The sequence below is a fragment of the Symphalangus syndactylus genome, chromosome 10 (genome assembly GCF_028878055.3).
Source record: "Symphalangus syndactylus isolate Jambi chromosome 10, NHGRI_mSymSyn1-v2.1_pri, whole genome shotgun sequence".
In the NCBI taxonomy this organism is placed as follows: Eukaryota; Metazoa; Chordata; class Mammalia; order Primates; family Hylobatidae; genus Symphalangus; species Symphalangus syndactylus.
The window spans coordinates 62,535,269-62,559,999 of NC_072432.2; the positions used below are offsets into that span (position 1 = coordinate 62,535,269).

At 44.0% G+C, this 24,731-nt stretch overlaps 1 protein-coding gene across 10 annotated transcripts in view; it reads left to right on the forward strand.

Annotated features, from left to right (window-relative positions):
* G3BP2 (G3BP stress granule assembly factor 2) overlaps nt 1–24,731 on the forward strand; it is a 91,026-nt gene that overhangs the window by 37,744 nt on the left and 28,551 nt on the right. The window contains exon 1 of one of the 10 annotated variants that reach the window (XM_055297318.2): nt 21,108–21,558. The exons of 4 other annotated variants lie outside the window; for them this stretch is intronic. The gene's annotated coding sequence lies outside the window, so the exon portion shown is untranslated. Of the gene's footprint in view, nt 1–21,107; nt 21,743–24,731 lie in introns of those variants that run through there. 5 more of the 10 variants (XM_055297316.2, XM_063610367.1, XM_063610364.1 and 2 more) reach the window with 5 other exon arrangements.

The following is a 24,731-nucleotide window of genomic DNA, read 5'->3' on the forward strand; positions in this document are numbered from 1 at the left end:
TTCTCCTGCCTCAGCCTCCCGAGTAGCGGGGATTACAGGTGCCCGCCACCGCACCCAGCTAATTGTTGTATTTTTAGTAGAGACAGGGTTTCACCAACTTGGCCAGGCTGGTCTTGAACTCCTGACCTCGTATTCCACCCGCTTTGGCCTCCCAAAGTGCTGGGATTACAGGCGTGAGCCACCGTGCCTGGCAGACTCCAACTCTTAAAAAAAAAAAAAAAAAAAAAAAACAACTCAGATATCTGGAGAGGCTGGCCAGTAAATAAAGTGAAGCAGGTGGTGGTGGTGGTAGCTGCAGAAAACTGGAGAGAGGATACCCCATCCCAAGGAAGTAGCAGCTACTGATGTCCTCATTGGTTCCATGTGGAACAGTGAGTCCATTGTTGTGAGACTGTCGTCTTTTACAAGAGAAGCTAGACATCTGGATTTTTGTTGAAATTTCTCAATTTTATTTTATTTATTTATTTATTTATTTTGAGAGGGAGTCTCACTGTGTTACCCAGGCTGGAGTGAAGTGGCACGGTCTCGGCTCACTGCAACCTCCGCCTCCTAGGTTCAGGCAATTCTCCTGCCTCAGCCTCCTCAGTGGCTGGGACTACAGGCGTGCACCACCATGCCCATCTAATTTTTGTATTTTTAGTAGAGACAGGGTTTCACCATATTTTCCAGTCTGGTCTCAAACTCCTGACCTCGTGATCCACCCGCCTTGGCCTCCCAAAGTGCTGGGATTACAGGAGTGAGCCACTGCTCCTGACTGAAATTTCTTGATTTTAAAAGCCAGCAATCAGTTCAGAAACCTTTTGAACACTGTGAGGGCTAAACAGAACATTGGAGCTGGGTGTGGCCTGCAGGCTGCCAGTTTGCAACCCCTGCTCTCTAGAAACCCCTGCTCTCTAGAAACCCCTTCAAGACCCTCCATGTTGCTTGACACCTTGTGTTCTCATGACTTTTCCTTTTTTTCTTCATAGCCCATTATCTAGACTGCCCAACTTCATTCTCCTTGTTGATCTAAATATGAATTCCTACTTGATAAAGATACAATGCAAAGCCTGTTACATGGCATGCTTGGCTTTTCAGCAGCGGTAAAGACAGCATGAGCAGGGAAAACCAGAATCAGAAAAGAACTGACGCTGGGTGCAGTGGCTCATGCCTCTAGTCCCAGCACTTTGGGAGGCCGAGGTGGGCGGATCACGAGGTCAGGAGTTCAAGACCAGCCTGACCAATATGGTGAAACCCTGTCTCTACTAAAAAGACAAAAATTAGCTGGGTGTGGTGGCCCACGCCTGTAGTCCCAGCTACTGGGGAGGCTGAGGCAGGAGAATTGCTTGAACCTGGGAGGTGGAAGTTGCAGTGAGCCAAGATCGCACCACTGCACTCCAGCCTGGGCAACAGAGCGAAACTCTGTCTTAAAAAAAAAAAAAGAACTGACAGGTGGTCTAAATACCAAATCCTGAGAGGTCAGCCAAGGCAGAGATCAGATTCTCAATCTACAAATCCAAGGTTCCAGGAAGCCAGAGCACAAGAGGTTCCTTAACTTACGTTAGAGAGCAAGCATTAGGCACAGGGCTCTGAAGAGCAGAAAGGAACATAATAGTGACAACACAATTGCTTTTTTGAAAAATTAAATTCTCCAATTTTTGAAGGGAAAGAAAAAAGGAAAGGCAGCTAACATTTTTTAAAAACCTAATATGCACTAGGTATGTCTCAAAGTCATACTTGAAGTTCTGAGAGATTAGTTTTACACATCACAGAACTAATAAATGGCAGAGAATTTTTTTTTTTTTTTTTTTTTTTTTTTTTGAGACGGAGTCTCGCTCTCTCACCCAGGCTGGAGTGCAGTGGCGCGATCTCGGCTCACTGCAAGCTCCGCCTCCCGGGTTCACGCCATTCTCCTGCCTCAGCCTCTCCGAGTAGCTGGGACTACAGGCGCCCGCCACCACGCCCGGCTAATTTTTTGTATTTTTAGTAGAGACAGGGTTTCACCGTGGTCTCGATCTCCTGACCTCGTGATCCGCCCGCCTTGGCCTCCCAAAGTGCTGGGATTACAAGCGTGAGCCACCGCGCCGGGCCTATGGCAGAGAATTTAGATTTTCAGTTCTTTGTGAAAATCACTAAAAATTCTTCTCAATTTGGGCTGCATATTAGAATCACTTGAGGAGTGTGTGTGTGTGTGTGTGTGTGTGTGTGTGTTTAGGTAATGTATCAGTGTATTATATCAATATATAATGTGTCTGGAGTTTGGTTCCTGGAGAGCTTTAAAAAAATTTGTATACCTGTGTTGCACTCCATGCCAATTAAATAGAATCTGTAGAGGCAGGACTCGGGCATCAGTAGCTTTCAAAGTTCCCCAGGTGATTTCAACGTGCAACCAAGTTTGGGAATCACTGTATTCATCCCCCAAACCCAGACTCCTGTTGAGCGCTGCTCATACAGAGAAGGTAAGCAGTGAGTAATAAATAGGTGGAGTTTGGGGGTGGGGGTAGCAGAATGAAACTCAGGTAATATGATTTTCATTAGCTTTTTTTCAAATGAATTGGGATGGGCACAGTGGCTCGCGCCTGTAATCCCAGTACTTTGGGAGGCCGAGATGGGAGGATCGCTTGAGGCCAGGAGTTTGAAACCAGTCTGGCCAGCATAGTGAGACCCCATCTCTAAAAAATGAATAAATGAAGGCAGTGGCTCACAACCTGTAATCCCAGCACTTTGGGAAACATAGTGAGACCCCATCTCTAAAAAATGAATAAATGAAGGCAGTGGCTCACAACCTGTAATCCCAGCACTTTGGGAGGCTGAGGTGGGCAGATCACCTGAGGTCAGGAGTTTGATACCAGCCTGTCCAACATGGCAAAATGCTGTCTCTACTAAAAATACAAAAATTAGCTGGGCAGGGTGGTGCACACCTGTAATCTCAGCTACTCTGGAGGCTGAGGCAGGAGAATCGCTTGAACCTGGGAGGCACAGGTTGAAGTGCACAGAGATTGTGCCACTGTACTCCAGCTTGGGTGACAGATCAAGAGTCTGTCTCAAAAAAAAAAAAGAATAAATGAAACAAAATGTACATTTGTACTCATTCTACTGATACCCAGTCTGGGAGTCAGGGGAATAAAAAAGGAGGGACCAGTGAAGGACACTGAGCAATTAAGATTATATGATAATAGTTTTCCTGCTTTTTTTTTTAAGTGTACAATTCAATGGTTTTTATACTATATTCTCAGTGTTGTGTTACTATCACCACATTGAATTTTAGAACATTTTTGTCTCCCTGGTATGGTGGCTCACACCTATAATCCCGGCTCTCTGGAAGGCCGAGGCAGGTGGATTACTTGAGCCCAGGAGATTGAGATCACTGTGGCCAACATGGTGAAACCCTGTCTCTACAAAAAATTTGCCGTGCATGGTGGTGCATACCTGTGGTCCCAGGTACTTGAGAGGCTGAGGTGGGAGGATAATTTGACCCTGGGAGGCAGAGGTTGCAGTGAGCTGAGATGCGCCACTGTACTCCAGTGGGGGCGACGGAGTGAGAAAAGAACATTTTTGTCACTTCAAAAAGAAACTCCATACCTTTCAACCCTCAGTCCTGCTATCCCTCCACCCACTCATCCCCAGCCCTTAAGCAACAACTAATCTACTTTCTGTCTCTGTAGGTTTTCCTATTCTGGACTCTAATGTTGATTTTTTTTCTTGTTTTTTTTTTTTTTTTGTTTTTTTGGTGGGGGACATAGTTTTGCTCTTGTTGCCCAGGCTAGAGTGCAATAGCGCAGTCTTTGCTCACTGCGACCTCTGCCTTCCGGATTCAAAAGCTATTCTCCTGTCTCAGTCTCCCAAGTAGCTGTGACTACAGGTGGCCACCACCATGCCCAGCTTTTGTATTTTCAGTACAGACAGGATTTTGCCATGTTGGCCAGGCTGGTTTCGAACTCCTGACCTCAGGTGATCCACCCACCTTGGCCTCCCAAAGTGCTGGGATTACAGGTGTGAGCCACTGTACCTGGCCTCTAATGTTGATTTTTAACCCTGGCACTTTATTGAAGCAGGACCCATGATGACCTTTGTTATTTTTATTTTTTACTCTTACTGAAGTGTATTTACAGAAAAAAGCATAAATCATAAGTTTACAGATTAATAAAAATTGGCAAACTGAACTCTCCCATGTAACCAGCATACAGATCAGGATACCAAACCTTATCGCCACCCCAGAAGCTTCTCTTGTGCCCCACTTCTGACTTTGAAAATAATCAGTTTTGCTTCTTTTGAACTATATACCCATGTAATTATAAAATATATATTCTTTTGTGTCTGGCATCTTTTACTCAACATTATGTTTGTGGGATTTATGCATATTATTGCCTGTAGCCAAGACAGTCTTTGATGGTATTAAATTTGCCCCATTTCCTTCAGAACAAATTATTTGAAAAGGTTTATTGAAACTAAAATTCTTCAGATGATTTATTGAATAAGCCACCTCCCTTGGTCATTGTAAAAATAATTCGATCCTGAAGGATTGGTTTGGGAATTTAAATTCAGAGGACTGGCATCATTGAGGACAAATGGTAGTAGCATCTTTCTCTTGCAGAGCTAGTTGTACAAGTCATTGAACTTGAAGTTCTTAAAAAGAGAATAGCAGTATTCAAAATGATTTACTAAGAATCACAATATATTATAAACATTTGACAAATACAGGAGATTGAATTACTTATCTGGGTCTTCTTGGAGTATTTTTTTCTGTTGGCATGATTTGGGAACTACCTTTTTTTTTTTTTGAGATGGAGTCTTGCTCTGTCTGCCAGGCCGGAGTGCAGTAGTGGATCTTGGCTCACTGCAACCTCCACCTCCCGAGTTCAAGCGATTCTCCTGCCTCAGCCTCCCCAGTAGCTGGAATTACAGGCATGCGCCACCACGCCTGGTTAATTTTTATATTTTTAGTAGAGACAGGGTTTTGCCATGTTGGCCAGGGTGGTCTTGAACTCCTGGCCTCAAGTGATTCGCTCACATCCCAAAGTGTTGGGATTACAGGAGTGAGCCACCACGCCCAGCCTTTGGAAACTGCTTATAATTGTTCCTCCCATTATTTTTTTTTCTCTTTCACATCTTACATCCAATACCATAGGCCAACCCCTTTCCTTGCCTAGGAGTGTTTAATAGGAGGAAAGACTAATGAGTAAACATATAGCTAGGGATGAAGTAGTGTTTTTACACCTACAAGGAAATGTAAGAATATGTCTTCTGAATTATTTATATCAGCAGTCATGGATTGATTGTCATGCTTTTGAAGTACACTATCAAGTACCATATAATTTACTCATCGTTTCCTTAGCAATTTCTTCTCTCTGCACACTTACCATTCTCAAACGAGCTAGTGGAATTCTTGCTAAACATGGCAGAAGTAGTTTTTACAGAAATCTGTTCCCTATGGAATTTCTTTTTATGGATCATCCAAGGTTTTTGCCCTTCAGAGTAAAGGACAAGGAGGATTTTTGTGAAATCAGGCCTTACCTGCTGGGCGTGGTGGCTCACGCTTGTAATCCCAGCACTTTGGGAGGCCGAGGCGGGCGGATCACGAGGTCAGGAGATCAAGACCACGGTGAAACCCTGTCTCTACTAAAAAATACAAAAAATTAGCCGGGCGCGGTGGCTGGCGCCTGTAGTCCCAGCTACTCGGAGAGGCTGAGACAGGAGAATGGCTTGAACCCGGGAGGCGGAGCTTGCAGTGAGCCGAGATCGCGCCACTGCACTCCAGCCTGGGCGACAGAGCGAGACTCCGTCTGAAAAAAAAAAAAAAAAAAAAAAAGAAATCAGGCCTTACCTAATGTATTTGAACATTCAGGTGCCTTGGAGAGGGTAAGGAAAGGGGCAGGGGATGCAGGTTTTGTGCTGTGTCCTCTTCCCCAAAATAAGTCTCAGTTGCTCACAGAGTGACTGGGTTATGAGATTGATATCTTTGATCGAGGCCAACTGGAACATTGAAAACGGAGTATTCAAAGCATTGAAAACAGAGCTCTGTGACATTTAAAATACACACAACAAACACAATAGCCATGAATATGCTCCTTTCACTGGATACTACTTCCCTGATGTTGTGCCAAACCCCTACCAATCTTAACGGGCCAGGTGTGGTGGCTTACGCCTGTAATCCCAGCACTTTGGGAGGCTGAGGCGGGTAGAACACTTGAGACCACGAGTTTGAGACCAGTCAGGCTAACATGGTAAAACCCCGTCTCTATTAAGGAAGAAAAATATTTAAAAATAAACCTCTGTTCTCTATTAAAAAAAGAAGGAAGGCACCAGGTTCAAGAAGCCAAAGAAGAGACCATAAGCCAGCAAAACAAGACGTAGAGTTTTATTAGGGGGTTACATACAGGGGAGAGAGTCCAGTGGCAGTATGCACCTTCCTAGTTTAGTGGCCATGGGTGGCACTGGCATAGCCCAGAGGCAGCATGCTGGGCAGGAAAACTGCAGCCACCTGCAAACATTATGCAGTTTATATAGCATTTTTAATTTAACACCCTCCTAATAGCTTTCACTTGGTTGCCTTCATTTAACAGAAAACTCAGGGCCTCAAACCCCTGTATGGCCCATGTTCCACAGGACAGGCCAGGGGCTCAGTTATTTATCATAGACAAGGAGTGTATCTCCAAGTTGGCCACTCCTGGATTCTCTAGCTCAGAGCACACATTCAGGTGCATCTGTCATACAGGGTCATTCTCAGGGCATGGTTAAGTTATTGCTTTTAGGAGTATTTAGCCTACATGTGTGCCCGTAAAATTAGCAATGATGTTTAGTCCTCACATTTGAATTCTCCAAAATGATTTGAAAAACGTATTCCTAAGCAAATAGTTACAAATCATTCGTCAGTTTTACAGGTTTCTATGACAAGTGTTGTCTCAGCTTCTGCTGTGATTCTTTTAGATCTCACATTTTATAGGAAAGGTCATCAGACCTGTATTAGTTTGTTTTCACACAACTGGTAAAGACATACCTGGGACTGGGATGAAAAAGAGGTTCAGTGGATTTACAGTTCCACATGGCTGAGGAGGCCTCACAATCATGGTGGAAGGCAAGGAAGAGCTAGTCATGTCTTACATGGATGGCAGAGGGCAAAGACAGAAAACCTGTGCAGGGAAACTCCTGTTTTTAAAACCATCAGATCTTATGAGACTTATTCACTATGATGAGAATAGCATGGAAAAGACCTACCCCCATGATTCAATTATCTCCCAACTGGGTCCCTCCCACAACACATAGGAATTATGGGAACTACAAGATAAGATTTGGGTGGTGACACAGAGCCAAACCATATCAAGACAGATCCTGGCAGTTAAAAAAAAAAATACTGCTTTTATGTATGTAGGTATGTATGTATGCATGTATTTAGAGATGGGGGTCTTGCTATGTTGGCTAGGCTGGCATGGAACTCCTAGTCTCAAGCAATCTTCCTGCCTCAGCCGCCTCAGGTGCTGGGATTACAGGCATGAGCCACCATTCCCAGCCAAAAGTACTGCTTTTAAATGCTTTAAATCTCAGTTTACAGAGAAAAGTAGGGAGGAAATGCAGACTATTTATGGAAGTTAAGCCCTGATTTCAAAAACTTAATGTCTTTGCTCACCATAGAAATAGGTATTCTATGATGCAAGTGCTTATTTGAACAAATATTTTTGCTAGAATGTATTTTATTTTTTTCTAGGGTTTATTATATACAGTGGGAAAACTTGAGGAAAAAATTTCTTTAAATGCCATTTCCCCCCTTTGTGAGATACCACACTATTGTAAGCCATGCCCTGCTTTAGAGTTGATCTTGTGGTAATACTGAATTGCTTGTGGTTGCCAGCACATGTCACTGCTGTGCCACCCCCACCCCCCCCGCCACCCATCCTTTGCTCTTGCTGTTCCTTCTGCCAGGACAGCTATTGTCAACCAATGCACGTCCTTCGCTGGCTCATTCTTACACCACCCACCACCTTCAAGACTCAGCTCAGGTGTCATCTCCTCCAGGAATTTGGAACCTGTAGTTTGACATAATTTCCCCATTTCCTCTGTTCTCACTGTACCCTGTACAAATCTGTCTGAAACCTTATTGTGTTACTGTGATATTAAAATTCTTTTTTGCCTGTGTCTCTTCCGTTAGCATATACACTCCTTGAAAGAAAATGATTAATATGATTAATTATATGACCATCTTTTTGTTTTTCTTTTACTGGCCTTTTTCAGATTTTAGGTTTAGTTAAATAATCCTTAATGGAAAACATGTGCAGCTTTGGGAAATGAACACTATCATTAATTTGTCTATTAAACAAACAATTTAAATAAAGATTCTATCTAATTTTCAGTCTTTAAGCACTGTTAGTGCTGAGCAAATATGGACTGGAATACCCATTTTAAAAAATTGTCTCATTCCCTGCTTTTGCTCTGTGTGTATGTGTGTGTGCACATGTATGGTGTATGTGCACACACTTCCCTTCCTTCCTTCTCTCCTTCCTTAACTCCATATTATTCTGTTACACTAGACATTTTTCTTCTAATTTTCAAAGGGCAGTTCCTTGTTTATGATAGTTACTGTCACTTTATAGATTTGGTTTCCAAAACTACTCCAAAGGAGACAGTTTATTTCCACTTAGGAACCATGCCTGGAAGCTATGTACCTGTCACCCAGTGAAGAGTGATGTCTGGGTTATGACCATACTGTCTAAAAATAATCACGATAGTTTATATTTATATGATGTTTTGTGTGTCGGGCCCTGTGCTGAAAACCGTGTATGCAACAGTTCTAACTGCAATTGTGCCTTTTTATCAATGGAGAAAGAAACTCAGGGAACTTAGAAACTTGCCTAGCATCATATAGGTTTTAAATACAGAAATACAGAGCTGGGATTAAGAACCAAATACCACCAAATTTCAGGATCTGTGTTTTTTGTTTTTTTTTTTTGAGAGAGAGTTTCATTCTGTCCCCCAGGTTGGAGTGCAGTGACTCAATCTCGGCTCACTGCAACCTCCACCTCCCAGGTTCAAGCAATTCTTCTGCCTCAGCCTCCTGAGTAGCTGGGATTACAGACATGCGTCACCACGCCCAGTTAATTTTTGTATTTTTAGTAGAGATGGGGTTTCACCATGTTGGCCAGGCTGGTCTCAAACTCCTGACCTCAGGTGATCCACATGCCTCGGCTTCCCAGAGTGCTGGGATTACAGGCATGAGCCACCGTGCGTGGCCTGTTTTTTTTGTTTTGTGGTTTTTTTTTTAATAAACTTTTAAAAAAGTGTTTATTTTCAAAATAAAATATGTATAGATTAATAGGAAGTTGCAAAGAAATGTACAGGGAGGTTCTGTGCAACTTTCACCCATCTCTGCCAATATTGGTATCCTATATAATTACAGAATAAGATCAAAACCAGTAAATAGTTCAGCATCTCACAGTTATGACAAACTGAGGTCATTAATTAACATAATTTTAGTGTAACATGACTTTTTAATAAAAAATAGTATTCTTTATACTATAAAGCCTTTATTTTAATAACTTATTACCAGGAAATATATCGAAAAAGAGCATGGTTTAGATAATTGGTTTTTAACCTTTTAGGACATAGACTCATTTTAGAAGACAATGAAATATGGAACTTTTCAGCAAAAAAAAAAAAAAGAGACATACATGTATACAGAATGTTCATGGTTTCAAAACATTCCCTATATCCACCCCTCCAAAATATGCTTAGGCTTCAGATTAAAAACTGGTTTAGCTGGGCACAGTGGCGTGTTCCTAGGGAGGCTGAGGTGGGAGGATCACCTGAACCGAGGAGTTTGAGGCTGCAGTTTGCTTTGCCATGATTATGCCTGTGATTGAATAGCCACTGCACTCCAGCCTGGGCAACATAGCCAGACTCTGTCAAAAACAAAAACAAAAAACTTCTAGTTTAGAGCAACATTTAAATAAATACATTTACTTAAATAAATCCAGAAACTTGTTATATTTTTTATTTTTTATTTCTGATTTTTATTTTTATTATTTTTATTTATTTATTTTTTAATGGAGTCTCAGTCTGTCGCCCAGGCCGGAATGCGGTGGCATGATCTTGGCTCACTGCAACCTCTGCCTCCCGGGTTCAAGTGATTCTTCTGCCTCAGCCTCCTGAGTAGCTGGGATTACAGGCACGTGCCACCATGCCCGGCTAATTTTTTTGTATTTTTAGTAGAGATGGGGTTTCACCATATTGGCCAGACTGGTCTCAAACTCTTGACCTCGTGATCCGCCCGCCTCGGCCTCCCAAAGTGCTGGGATTACAGGCATGAGCCACCGCGCCCGGCCTATTTATTATTTTTAATATCTTTTTCCAGTTCTGCTTATAACAAAGCTTCCTTCTGGCACCCACTCCCAACCTTCTTATTACTCCTTGAATTACTCATTGAAAGTCTCTTGGATTCTCCATAGCTCTTTGTGGCTTAGAGAAAAAAAAAATCCTCTGCTTCCAACATTGCCCTTACAAACACATTTTATCTAGGACTGCTTTCTTGTGCACAAAAGGCCTTTGGTCAATAACTTTTGGTTCTCTTTCCCTTTTCATGTCACCACCGTAAACATGGGTATTTTACGGCATGGCGATGGAGTTAGGGGTCAGGCCCAGCAGGGATCACTGATACACAGCTAGAAAAAGGGAGATAACTGGGAGCTCCTGTCAGTTCTGAGCCAGACACTAGCAGCCAGGTAATTTACTTCCACAGCCAGGACTCACCTGGGTAGTGAGTCAACAGACGCATATAGGTCAGAGCGGCAGTCCAGCAGGAGGATATAGATGTTTAAAAAGCCAGGCTCATGATCTAACCAGAAGTGCAGGTTACATCTTTATTCTTTTTTTTTTTTTTTTAATTGAGACGGAGTTTCGCTCGTTGTCCAGGCTGGAGTGCAATGGCACAATCTCTGCTCACTGCAACCTCCACCTCCCAGGTTCAAGTAATTCTCCTGCCTCAGCCTCCCGAGTAGCTGGGATTACAGGCACACACCACCACGCCCAGCTAATTTTTGTATTTTTAGTAGAGACAGGGTTTCGCCATGTTGCCCAGGCTGGTCTCGAATTCCTGACCTCAGGTGATCTGCCCACCTCGGCCTCCCAAAGTGCTGGGATTACAGGTATGAGCTACCATGCTCGGCCTACATCTTTATTCTGAGGACCATTCCTGCCCTAGTTATAATCTCATGTATGCTTCCTGCTGAGGTAAAGCAGAGAGAAGTATTTTGCTGCCATGGAGCCAGATCCCCCAGTTTTGCTAGTCTAGACTCTACAAGGAAGTGGTTACACCTAGAAACGTGTGGGTGGAAAATGAGGGCTGATGCGGACCCTGCATGAGGGACTGGCTGTTTTCCGCTCCAAACTGGCCAAGGTAGAAGAAAGTCACAGTGCTTTCACTGTGTCTATCAGCTGCATGATTTCTTTCTTTCCTTTCTTTCCCTTTTCTTTCCTTCCTTTCTTTCTTTCTTTCTTTCTTTCTTTCTTTCTTTCTTTCTTTCTTTCTTTCTTTCTTTCTTTTTCTTTTATTTCTCTTTCTTTCTTTCTTTCTTTTTCTTTCTCTTTCTTTCTTTCTTTTTCTTTCTCTTTCTTTCTTTCCTCTTTCTCAGAGTCTCGCTCTGTCACCAGGCTGGAGTGCAGTGGCGCAATCTCAGCTCACTGCAACCTCTGCTTCCCGGGTTCAAGCAATTCTCCTGCTTCAACCTTCCAAGTAGCTGGGATTACAGGCACACGTCACCCACCATGCCCAGCTAATTTTTGTATTTTTAGTAGACACGGGGTTTCACCGTGTTGGCCAGGATGGTCTCGATCTCCTGACCTCGTGATCTGCCCCCCTTGGCCTCCCAAAGTGCTGGGATTACAGGCATGAGCAACCGTGCCCAGCCCAGCTGCATGATTTCTTTATGGAGATCTTTTTCCAATGAGAAGTTTCACAACTACCAAGTTTTCTGTCTGCTGATGAAAGCCCTGTATTTTCCATACAGTTGATTTTTTACTACCCTGAATAGTTTTATAACCTGGGAGCTGAAAGACATTAATAAAATACATTTGCTTTCAAAGGTACTACACTATTCCTCCCGCTTCGAGTTACCCATGTTCAACTGCTATCCAAAAATATTACATGGAAAACTCCAGAAATAAAGTTTATAATTTTTTTTTTTTTGAGATGGAGTCTCGCTCAGTCACCAGGCCGGAGTGCAGTGGCACAATCTTGGTTCACTGCAACCTCTGCCTCCCTGGTTCAAGGGATTTTCCTGCCTCAGCCCTCCCGAGTAGCTGGGACTACAGGCGTGTGCCACCACACCCAGCTAATTTTTGTATTTTTAGTAGAGATGGGGTTTCACCCTGTTGGCTAGGATGGTCTCGAGCTCTTGACCTCGTGATCCACCCGCCTCGGCCTTCCAAAGTGCTGGGATTACAGGCATGAGCCACCGCACCCGGCCAACAGTTTATAAGTTTGAAAGTGCACACCATTCTGAGTAGTATGATGAAATATTGCACCTTCCTCTGTCATCCCACCCAAGATGTTAATCATTCTTGTCCAGTGTATCCATGCTATCTGCTCTGCCCTCTGGTTGGTCATGTCACAGCCTTCTCAGTTATCAGATCAACTATCCCAGTTTCACTGTGTTTGTGTTCAGGTAACCCTTATTTTACTTAATAATGGCCCCAAAGTAAAAGAGTAGTAATGCTGGCATATTGTTACAATTTTTCTTTTTTTTTTTCGAGATAGAGTCTTGCTCTGTCGCCCAGACTGGAGTGCAGTGGCGCGATCTCGGCTCACTGCAACCTCCGCCTCCTGGGTTCAAGCCATTCTCCTGCCTCAGCCTCTCGAGTAGCTGGGACTACAGGCACACACCACCACGCCTGGCTAAGTTTTGTATTTTTAGTAGAGACGGAGTTTCGCCATGTTGGCCAGGCTGGTCTCGAACTCCTGACCTCAGGTGATCCACGTGCCTCAGCCTCCCAAAGTGCTGGGATTACAGGGGTGAGCCACCACGCCTGGCCTGTTATAATTTTTCTATTTTATCATTAGTAATTGTTAATCGCTTACTGTGCCTAATGTATAAACTTTATCTTAGGTATGTATGTGTAGGAAAAAACATAGTATATATAGGGTTTGGTATTGTCTGGTGTTTCAGGCATCCACTGAGGGTCCTGGAATGTACCCTCTGCAGATGAGGGGGACTACTATATATCCTTTTCCTCCTCCTTCTGAATTTGACTATATGTATTTATTTATTTTTGAGACGGAGTCTCGCTCTTTCGCCCAGGCTGGAGTGCGGTGGCACAATCTCGGCTCACTGCAATCTCCGCCTCCTAGGTTCAAGCGATTCTCCTGCCTCAGCCTCCTGAGTAGCTGGGACTACAGGTGCATGCCACCACACCCAGCTAATTTTTGTATTTTTAATAGAGACGGGGTTTCACCATGTTGGCCAGGCTGGTCTCGAACTCCTGACCTCAGGTGATCCACCCACCTTGGCTTCCCAAAGTGCTGGGTTACAGGCGTGAGCCACCACGCCTGGCTGAATTTGACTATATTTAAAAGAAAGACTTAGGCCATGGTTTCTTTTTCTTTTTTTTCTTTTTTTATTTTTATTTATTTATTTTTTGAGATGGGGTCTTGCTCTGTCCCCAGGGTGGAATGCAGTGGCATGATCTCAGCTTACTGCGACCTCTGCCTCCCGGGTTCAAGCTATTCTCCTGCCTCGGCCTCCCGAGTAGCTGGGACTACAGGCACACGCCACCACGCCCAGCTAATTTTTGTATTTTTAGTAGAGATGGGGTTTCACCATGTTGGCCAGGATGGTCTTGATTTCTTGACCTCGTGATCTGCCCGCATCAGCCTCCCAAAGTGCTGGGATTACAGGTGTGAGCCACTGCGCCTGGCTAGGCCACAATTTCTTTACACTGCCAAACAACCAAGTACTTGTCCCAAGAGGAGAGTGGGGAATGGAAGGATGGACGGGAAACCTGGCTAGCTGTCTATGAAGTTGTGTGGCACCGTGTTGGGGTCCCCTGATGTTGAAGGTTTGCCTCGGTTTTATAACAGGAATCATGCACATATACACACTTTGCCAGAAAGTATGCTAAATGCCATAAAGAATCTTCAGAACAATCCTAAGTAGGCTGTTTATCCACTGAGGAAAGTCAAGGTCAGAGGAATGAACTAACCTGACTAGTGTCACAGAAGTAGTTAGTGAAGAAAATGCGATTTGATCCCATGTGTTTCATGCTTCTATGTTTAAGTGGAGGATTTGCTCCTCAGCCCTGACTTCTTTCAGTACAACTTCCTATCCCCCCTCAGAAGGAAATCTGTCTCTGACACACTCTTTTATATTAACTTAATCTATAAGAGACTGATGAACAAACCACAGGAATTCCATTTCACAAAGGGATATGCCATCCAAAGACACAGAATGTCTGCTGATCAGGCCCCCTTCTCTGTGTCAGTGTTTGGTGAGGAGAGAATTGGATAACCTTGTGGCGTCTCATATCCAGACTGTAAGGCTTGAAGAATTAAACACACCCTGCAGCCCACTGAGGGCTAGAATATTCCTGCCTGACAAATATAGTCTATCTTGGACAGTGTGAGATAAACACTGGTGAAGTATTTCCCCTTTTCAAAGTCATTTTCTGGATTCAGGGCAAATGCCTCCTCATTCATTTATGTTATCTTTAGTTGTTCTGCTTTCCAGGATTATTTTATCTCTTAAAAGCACCTCATTCACTCAGCCTGAGGTGCTTTTAGCTGGCATCATGGCTTCATGAGTGTTAAATGGAATCCATTAGAATTCACAAATTCAGGGTGGGTTATTTTCACAATCGATAATCTGATTCTTTGCTGATTTTTTTATGAGATTGTTGCCTCTAAATTCTGAAGTGACCTTCTTATAACTTGCAACCTTTGTTCTCTCAAACTCAGGTAGCATGTAGAATCTCACCTACTTACAGACTTTCATAGATATGATCAAAACAAGTTACATACCTAAAATCTACCACCTATAGCAGTCATTCATATTGTGACATTTTGTACTTAATCACACAGATTGGCAGGCCATTTCATGCACTTTTCTGGATGTGAGACATATTTTACACACAATGATTGGAGAGGAAAACACTCCTTTATACCCTAACCTGTCCCAGCCTCACAAAGAGATAATGGCTGGAAAGATTGCAGGGAGAAATTAACATTTGATTCTGAATGGATTCATCCTACTCATGAGAGTAGGTTTCTCTGTGCATTAAAAAGCTTTGTAAAGGATCCAGTTGCACCAAGAGGGAGCCCTGGGATTCTCAAGTAACATATTTTCAATCAGTAAGTCTTGTTCAAAGTCTATAAAAGTTCATCATTTACAGTAGGACATGGTGTAGTGGCATGAGTCAGAGGGACTCTGGGCTCTCTTTCTAAATTGGCCATTTTTAGCCTTGTGCAGCTTGCCTACTTTGTGAATTGCTTGTGAAATTGAAATGAGATAATGTGTTTGAAAGTGTTTTGAAAACTGTAAAATGCTATACAAATGTAAGTTGTTACTTCAGAACAAAGCAGTGGGCAGTCTGCGAAAAAGGAATCAGTTGAAAGCAATTGGTGCATATACTTTTTCAAGAACCAAACATTAAGTGCTGATGTTTATTGAGCACTTACCATGTGCCAGGCACTGTTAAAATGTTTTACATGTATTGTCTAAACCTTACTGTACCCTAATAAGGTAGATATTATTATTGTCCCCATTTTACAGATGAGAAACACTGAGGCACATAAAAGTGAAATGTCCTGCCTATAGAGATATACCTAGTAAGTTATGAGATAAAGCTGGGATTCAAATCCAGGCACTGTGGTTCTGGAGCCTAGACTCTTTTATTTTTTTTGGAAATGGGGTCTTGCTATATTGCCCAGGCTGAACTCAAACTCCTGGGTTCAAGTGATCCTGCTGCTTCAGCTTCCCAAGTAGTGGGGACAAGAGGCATACCCCATTGTGCCCAGCCAGACTCTTTAAATACTATGCTGTTGACAGCATTATCATTTGTTTCAGTCTATTTGGGCTGCTATAACAAAATACCTTTAGGTCAGGTGTGGTGGCTCATGCCCGTAATCTCAACACTTTGGGAGCCTGAGGCAAGAGGATGGCCTGAGGCCAGGCAATCAAGACCAGATTGGGCAACATAATGAGACCCTGTTTACACAGACAGACACACACACACACACACACAAGCTAGGCACGGTAGTGCACACCTGTGGTCCCAGCTACTCAGGAGGCTGAGAAGTCGAGGCTGCAATGAGCTATGATCGCACCATTGCACTCCAGCCAGGTGACAGACAAAGCAAGAACCTGTCTCAAACAACAACAACAACAAAACCACCCTTCGACTGGGTAACTTATAAACAACAGAAACTTATTGCTTATAGTTCTAAAGGCTGGGAAGTTCAAGATCAAAGTGCCAACCCTAGTGAGGGCTTGCTCTGCTTCAAAGATGGTGCCTTCTTGCTGTGTTCTCACATGGTGAAAGGGGCAAAAGCACAAAAGAGACTAATGAACTCCCTCAATCCCCTTTTATGAGGGCACGAATTCCATTCATGAAGGTGAGGCCCTCATGACCTAGTTGCCACCTGAAGGTCCCACCCATCTTTTAATACTTTTGCATTGGAGTTTAAGTTTCAACATGAATTTTGGAGGGGCACATACATTCAAACCATAGCATCATCCTTCCTAACTGAATTAGTAGTGGGGCCAAGACATTTGTTATGCAAGCCTTAAAAGTTTAAAAACATGGTGAGTAAATACTTTCCAGGAAAAATGCGTTTCCCTTAAGGACTTGGATTTTACTCCCTTCCAATGCTTGGTCTTCATAAACCTTATTTATGTGGGGTGTGTGACCCCTAAACATGCATGTAGTCATCTCTTATTTTATTTTTTATTTTTTGAGACAGAGTCTCGCTCCGTTGCCCAGGCTGGAGTGAAGTGGCACGATCTCGGCTTACCACAACCTCCGCCTCCTGGGTTCAAACGATTCTCCTGCCTCAGCCTCCCCAATAGCTGGGACTACAGGTGCGCACACCATGCCTGGCTAATTTTTGTATTTTTAGTAGAGACGGGGTTTCACTATGTTGGCCAGGCTGGTCTCGAACTCCTGACCTCGTGATCCACCCGCCTGGGCCTCCCAAAGTGCTGGGGTTACAGGCGTGAACCACCGCGCCCAGATGCATGTAGTCATCTCTTATACACCTACTTCATCAGCAAAAGTGGTGATAATGGACTTGGTTGATCTTTTAGTATTCAGTAAAGTTGAGAATGGTCAAATGAAAGGGTGTAGAGGAAAAGCTTTATAAATTCAAATGTCTTATCTTATTCAAATACTTATCTAAGTATTTTATGCTGAAGTTTATAATAAAAATCAGGAATCAGATAATATAATTCTAGTAATTTTACTTTTAAAAATTCATCTGCTAATGGTGATTGGGTCTGATTCATTTACTTTGATTTTTCACAGTGTTTTGATAAAGGTTCACATTAAAGGCCTTGAGGTGGTAATGTGATGAGAATGTCAAAGGAAGAGCTGGCTGGGGTGGTGTGAGAAAACCAGTGGTAAGAAAAGAAATGGAAGTAATAGGTAAGGACTAGATCAGGTAGGCCTTGTAGGCCATGGTAAGGACCTGAGATTTTGTGTTGCCTTTTCAAGGTTTTGGGATCATCTCAATTATAACTATGAGAGATCTGGCTGCTGTGAGGGGAAAAGACTGTGGTGGAATAAGAGTGGAAGCATTGAGGCCAAGTAGAAAGCTATTGCAAAAGGCAATGGTGGCCTGGACTACTATAGCAGCAGTAACAGTGATGCGAAGTATTTAATCCAGAATAAATGTTGAAGGTAGAGGGAACAGAAATGTATTGACAATTTGGCGAGGTGGGTGGATCACTTGAGGTCAGGAGTTCGAGACCAACCTGGCCAACATGGTGAAACCTCGTCTCTACTAAAAATAGAAAAATTAGATGGGCATGGTGGCACATGCCTGTAGTCCTAGCCACTTGGGAGGCCAAGGCAGGAGAATGGCTTGAACCTGGGAGGTGGAGGTTGCAGTCAGCCCAGATCATGCCATTGCACTCCAGCCTGGATGACAGAGTGAGAGTCCATCTCAAAAAAAAAAAAAATGTATTGGCAATTGGCTGTCAATAAATTAGTGTCAGAAAAAGAGGTTTTTGGCCTGAGCCACCGAATGAATACAGTTCACACTGGTCTCCCTGCCTAGTCTATAGGAGGTGGGCATTGCTTCATGGAGGCTATGTTTGGGAGGCAGGGAGATTAGTTAGGAGGCCACTGTAGTCTTCCTGAGAAGATGAAGGGGCTTGAACCTGGGCAGAGGCTATTTGTATAGAGAGATGTTTATGAGGTAAAAATCGCCAGTTAGAATAGGTTAGACATATTTACTTAACATTGAAGATCGCTGAATCTTTTTTCTCATTAACTCCACTTATTGGTGTCTACTCAAGAGCAGGGTTACCTGAGGGCTGTTTCTGTGTGGCCCTAGAGCTAAACTAAAAACGTTTCTTAAAATTTTAAAGGATGCAAGAGAGAGAGAAATGTGCAACAGAAACCATACGTGGCGCTCAAAACCAAAAATATTTACTATCTAATCCTTCCCTTATCAAACCGTTTGCCTACCTCTGCCCTAGATCAGTGGTGTTTGTTTTTTTTGAGACAGCGTTTTCGCTCTTGTCACCCAGGCTGGAGTGCAATGGCACAATCTCCGCTTACCGCAACCTCCGCCTCCTGGGTTCAAGTGATTCTCCTGCCTCAGCCTCCCGAGTAGCTGGGATTACAGGCATGCACAACCACGCCTGGCTAATTTTGTATTTTTAGTAGAGATGGGGTTTCTCCATGTTGGTCAGGCTGGTCTCAAACTCCTGACCTCAGGTGATCCGACCCCCTCGGCCTCCCAAAGTGCTGGGATTACAGGCTGAGCTGCCGCGCCTGGCCTAGATCAGTGATTTTTAAAGTGTGGCTCCTAGAGCAGCAGTAGCACCATCAGCTGAGAACTTGTTAGAAGTGCAAATTCTCCGGCCTCTGTTGAATCAGAAACTTAGAGAGTGGGGCCCAACTATCTGTTTTAACAAGCCCTACAGGTGATTTCGGTGCACATTAAGGTCTAAGAACCACTGATCTAAAGAAAGTTTTGCACCTCTGCAGCAGGATACACGGTGAAGAATATTTATAATAGCATTGCACATAAGAGCTCCAAACTGGAAACACTTGAACGTTAGTCAGCAGTAGGGCAGATGAGTAAACTGCGGCAATTAGTACAATGGGAGTATTCTATAGTTTGCCCAAGGGTATGGACTGTGGAGGCAGATTGCCTGTGTTTGAATCCCAGCTCCAGTGAATAGTAGCCATGTAGTCCTCGGTAAGTTACTTGACCTCTCCAAGACTGTTTCCTCATCTGTAAAATGGGCATAAAAATAGCAACTACTGGCCGGGTGCAGTGGCTTACGCCTGTAATCCCAACACTTTAGGAGGCCAAGGCGGGCGGATCACGAGGTCAGGTGTGTTCGAGACCAGCCTGGCCAACATAGTGAAACCTCGTCTCTGCTAAAAATATAAAAATTAGCTGGGTGTGGTGGCATGCGCCTGTAGTCCCAGCTACTAGGGAGGCTGAGGCAGGAGAATCGCTTGAACCCGGGAGGCGGAGGTTGCAGTGAGCCAAGACGGTGCCATTGCACTCCAGCCTGGCAGACAGAGAGAGACTTCGTCTAAAAAAAAAAAAAAATATATATATATATTATATATATATATATCAACTAGCTCATAGGGTTACTGTGAGGCTTAGAAGGCTGTATAATTACAAGAATGCCTGGTATATAAGCCCAGTATATTAAAGGACAGACGGCATGTAATGTATTTTAATGCTTTAAGGAAAAACATCAGGTTGATTTCATTTCATTAAAGTGATGGTCTGCTCAAATATTTTGCATATAACAGTATCTTTGGCCGGGCGCGGTGGCTCACGCCTGTAATCCCAGCACTTTGGGAGGCAGAGGCAGGCAGATCACGAGGTCAGGAGATCGAGACCATCCTGGCTAACACAGTGAAACCCCGTCTCTACTAAAAATACAAAAAATTAGCCGGGTGTGGTGGCGGGCGCCTGTAGTCCCAGCTACTCGGGAGGCTGAGGCAGGAGAATGGCCTGAACCCGGGAGGCGGAGCTTGCAGTGAGCCGAGATTGTGCCACTGCACTCCCGCCTGGGCGACAGAACGAGACTCCGTCTCAAAAAAAAAACCAACGGTATCATTAAGCAGTCTAAAGGTAAAGATATTGTAGACTTTGGAGGCCCTAATGTTGGCATTGCCTCTGCCAATATTTAAGGTATTTGACATATTGTCTTAACGTGCCAAATACCTTAAAATTGCCCTTACAGGACTGTGAAGAAAACTGATGAGATGTACATGCTTGCGTCCACCATGGTTAGTTCGTAAGCATTCATTTATGTATTTTTTCCTTTCCATTTCTTTGAACATTTTCTCAGTCCTTCATTCCAAAATTCCTGTGCTATCTCGGTATTCTCTGAAAACACTGCCAGACCTAAAGATGCAAAGTGGCTTCCTTGACTACAAGATTTGGCTTGGCTTTTTCCGTGAAACAAGGTCACCAGTGTCTCACCCTGGGGGCAAGTCTGGGCTTAGAGCTAGAACAGGACTGTAATCCTTATATTTCAGGCCTTTTAGCTTTAGTATGTAAAATGCTTTAGTATGTATTGATATTTAGCCATGCCTAAATTCGTAACAAGGACACAAAGAAATAGTCTTTTCCCCCTCTGTAAAGCCCACGTCATGTTCTTCCTTTACTGCAGGGCCTCTTAGTGGGGCTTAAAACCTAGGATGGGGTAAATAAACAATGTAGGTGAGTTTAGTGTGCAAACAGCGGAAATCATCGGTGCATTTTAAGCTCGTCTACAGCAGCAATCTGCAGACACCTAGTTCAGAGAGATTACTAAATTCCCTCCTTCCCATTAATAAAAAGGACCAGAATATCAGCCTACAAAAGACACTGCGTTGCTGCGAACCAGCTCTCGCTTGCGCGATCAGGAAGAAGGGCCGGCAAGGCTGGAGCCTCGGGACCGGAGAAAGGCAGCCTGCTTGTGACGTCAAATCAGCGGACTCTTATCTTGGCTTTAGGCCGGTTCCGGTTCCCCGGCTTTCCGGGCGCGAGCGTGTGCGAGCGCGGCAGCGTACTGCGCGTGCTCCGCAGAGGGACACGGGAAGGTTGGGTCCGGCTGTGGAGGAGATGCGTGATTGGCTGACGCTGTGCTCGGGGGTTCCCTGGCCCTGTCGGCAGGGGTAAAACAATAAGAGGGGGCGGTGGCAAAGGGGGCGGGACGTCCGTGGTCCTTGTCGCACGTCGCAGCGCCTGGAGCCCGGGAAGAGGTGGTTGTGAGGCAGACGAACTCGCGGCTCTCCGGCTTCCGAGGCTTCCGAGTTGTCGGAGGAAGGGGGCGGCGAGCAAGAAGAACCCGCCGCACCCGGTCCTCAGCGACTCTTCTGACCTCCGCGCGACGTACCCGCCGCCGCTGTTGGCTGGAGGTGTGTAAGGGGGCCGGGAGGGGAGGTCGGTGTGGTGGTCGGAAAGGGACATTCTCTTCGCGCTCCGCGGCGCGAGGCAATCGTCCAGTGTGTGAGCCCGGGAGCCGGAGGTGTAGCGACAGAGACATTGTTCTTGCCGGCTCCCTACGGTGCCATGTGTGCGTGAGAGAAGACCAGTCTTTAGGTGAGGGGTGGGAGGCCGCCTGGGAAGGGAGGTGACCCGCGAGCGTCTTGCGGGCTATGGGCTCCGAGAGCACAGGTGGGGTTGAGGTTTGTTGGGGATGAGGTGGCGAAGTGGGGGGGGGGCACGCAGCAGCTCCCGAAGGCGCGCTGATGGAAGCTTAATACAGGAAGTGTGGGAGTAGGCTTTCTGGAAGGGATGTTTTAGGGTGGGTAGCCCACCGTTCCTGTTTCCGAATCGTTTTCGGCTCTTATTCCCTGTTCCTTCGGAGCGGGGAGGCCGTCGCCGCCCCACCCGTGGGGGAGGGGAAAAGAGGTTGTGTCGGCGGAGGCAGAAGCGACGCAGATGCGAAAGTAGCGGCCTCCGGGCACCATTTCTGTGCACGGAAACAGAATCCGGGTTTGAAGGCAGCCGCCGCTTCGCTTACCCAGTACCTAGTGTTCCGTCGTCTTTGACCAACCCCCTCCTCCCTGCCACCGTGGGTTTAATCCGAACGTGTTCGGATACTGGAACTGTAACGTGCGCCTTCTTCGTCCCCCCCGCTTATGCAGACGATCTCTTATTGACCCGGGAATGGCTTCTGGGGGATGGGTTCCCGCTTTGTTTGGGATGGGGGGACAGAAAGGAACATAAGCTTCCCTAGATTGTGTTGATTTTGTTAGTGGAATCTGATAGAATTTTCCCTGCGTCTCTAAAAGCAATTTCTTAAGATGGCTCTATGCCGCTTTGGGGCGAATATAGATTTTCGTCTATTAATTTCCTGCATAGATTAGCTTTTTTCCCCAAGACATGGTGTTCTAACGGATTTGGGGAGTGGGAGGAGAGTGCCTTTTCCTTCCTAACAACAACAACAAAAAAAGCACGTGCACTTTTACCTGGAATAGTAAAGTTGTCCTTTTCTTCCTATATGATTGTTGTGGAATATTAACTTGGATTAAGATACTGTGGTTTTTGGTTCAAGGCTCTGTACCTTGTTCTAGTCTTTCAAACGTTAGCGTTGCAGGTACCTGGATCTAGGAACCATTAACTGCCGTTAAGAGAGCCCCGGTGTACTAGAGTGGGAGATGATGGCAATTCTTCTCCAGCTCCATATTTGGCAGTTAATATAGCCTTAGGCATGTGAACCAAGTTTCTAAGTAAACTTTTGGCCCTGTTAGCATCCAGTGGTCTTTTTGATAATCCAAGATTCCTGGTCTTAGGAGATACACGGTACGATGAGTTTGAACCTCTTAGGATTGAATTATCCTTTCTTTAGCAGTAACATTTTTCTTAAATTTTTAAGATTACTCATATGGGCCTTTATGTTATGATTTAATCTTTACAAACTAATTCTGAAAACCAGTCAAGGAATTGTAGGAATAATAAGGACCTAGAATGAATTGCTAAGAGCTGTCATAGTTCAGAATGATGTTCAGGGTCGAAATATTAGTAATAGTGAAAAAACATCAAGAGTGAACCAGAATGCTTGTGGGATGGATGGGGATAAAAATTAGAAGGTAAAGAAGAAAACACGTTATTTGATAATTTCATAGAGTAACTAACTTAACTGTTCAGTTAGCTAAGCAGTTGATTTGTCAGCAGGCAACTCCTGGTTTGAAGAAAGTGTTGGCACGGTGTCTTTAGATTCTGAAAACTTCCTTCCTTATCCTGCAAAATTATCGCTGTTTATTACGCATAATTAGGATTGAACATTTTCCCCCTAGATTGCTTTAAAAAGACTTTCTACTTATTTTGAGTGAATATCGAGACAGTGAATGACTCCTTCTCAATGTTGATTTTGAAAGGTATAAACTAAAGTGTTGCATCTGAACTTAAATTCAGTAGAATTTAATGGACAAACATGACCTAGTTACTCTCCACTGGTAGACATTTGTTTAATATCCGATAGAATAAATTGGATCCACCTACTTTCAGAAGCAATAGAATTAGTTTCTTGACTGTCGTGTTTCCGCTTACTTTTATCTTTTTATCTTCTACTTTCCAAGTATTTTACCCTATCTTGAAACCATAGGTATATTGAAAATGATTCTTGGATTCTCTGTTGCTGTCCTGTATTCCTTTGCTTTTCACTTTTCTCAACAGTTTCACATAAGCTTACAATTGCTTGTTTAAAATTAATTTTTTGTATTGTTGGAAGAGCTGGCTGATTCTTCCAAAGCGGTTGTTCCTAACCAAAGTGTAATGAAAATATCACTTGAGTCAGGAGTCAGGAGGCCTGATTTCGTTTTGTTTTTTTTTTTTTGTTTTTTTTGTTTTTTTTGTTTTTTTTTTTTTTTTGAGACGGAGTCTCGCTCTGTCGCCCAGGCTGGAGTACAGTGGCGCAATCTCGGCTCACTGCAAGCTCTGCCTCCCGGGTTCACGCCATTCTCCTGCCTCAGCCTCTCCAAGTAGCTGGGACTACAGGCGCCCGCCACTACGCCCCGCTAATTTTTTTTTGTATTCTTAGTAGAGAGAAGGTTTCACTGTAGTCTCGATCTCCTGACCTCGTGATCCGCCCGCCTCGGCCTCCCAAAGTGCTGGGATTACAAGCGTGAGCCACCGCGCCCGGCCAGGAGGCCTGATTTCAAATCCTCTTTCTTTTTACTGTAACTGAGGGACCCCAAACACCTTTCCTTAGGCTCTCTAAACATCCTTTTCTGTAAATGAAGATAATGCCCTATCTATTTTAAAGACAAAGGAAAATAGTAGGTTACTTGTTAAACTTTAAAACATAGTATAAATACATGCTTTATTTTTGTGGACAGCAAGCATTTCCATTTCTTACTGCTTGGTCACTTTTAATAGCTTCTGAATTTTAAAACTAGCCTCCCTCAACTTCTGAGAAGGACAGAAAACAAAAAAACCTTTGGAGCCTGAATAAGAGATTTAACCCATAACTTACTTTTATTATTTATTTGTACCACTATGATTCTTAGATCTTCTTTGTGAAGCTTTCATTCAATGGTGTACCACGAAAGATTGAAGATCATTTCTTTAAAAAGATATAGTGTTC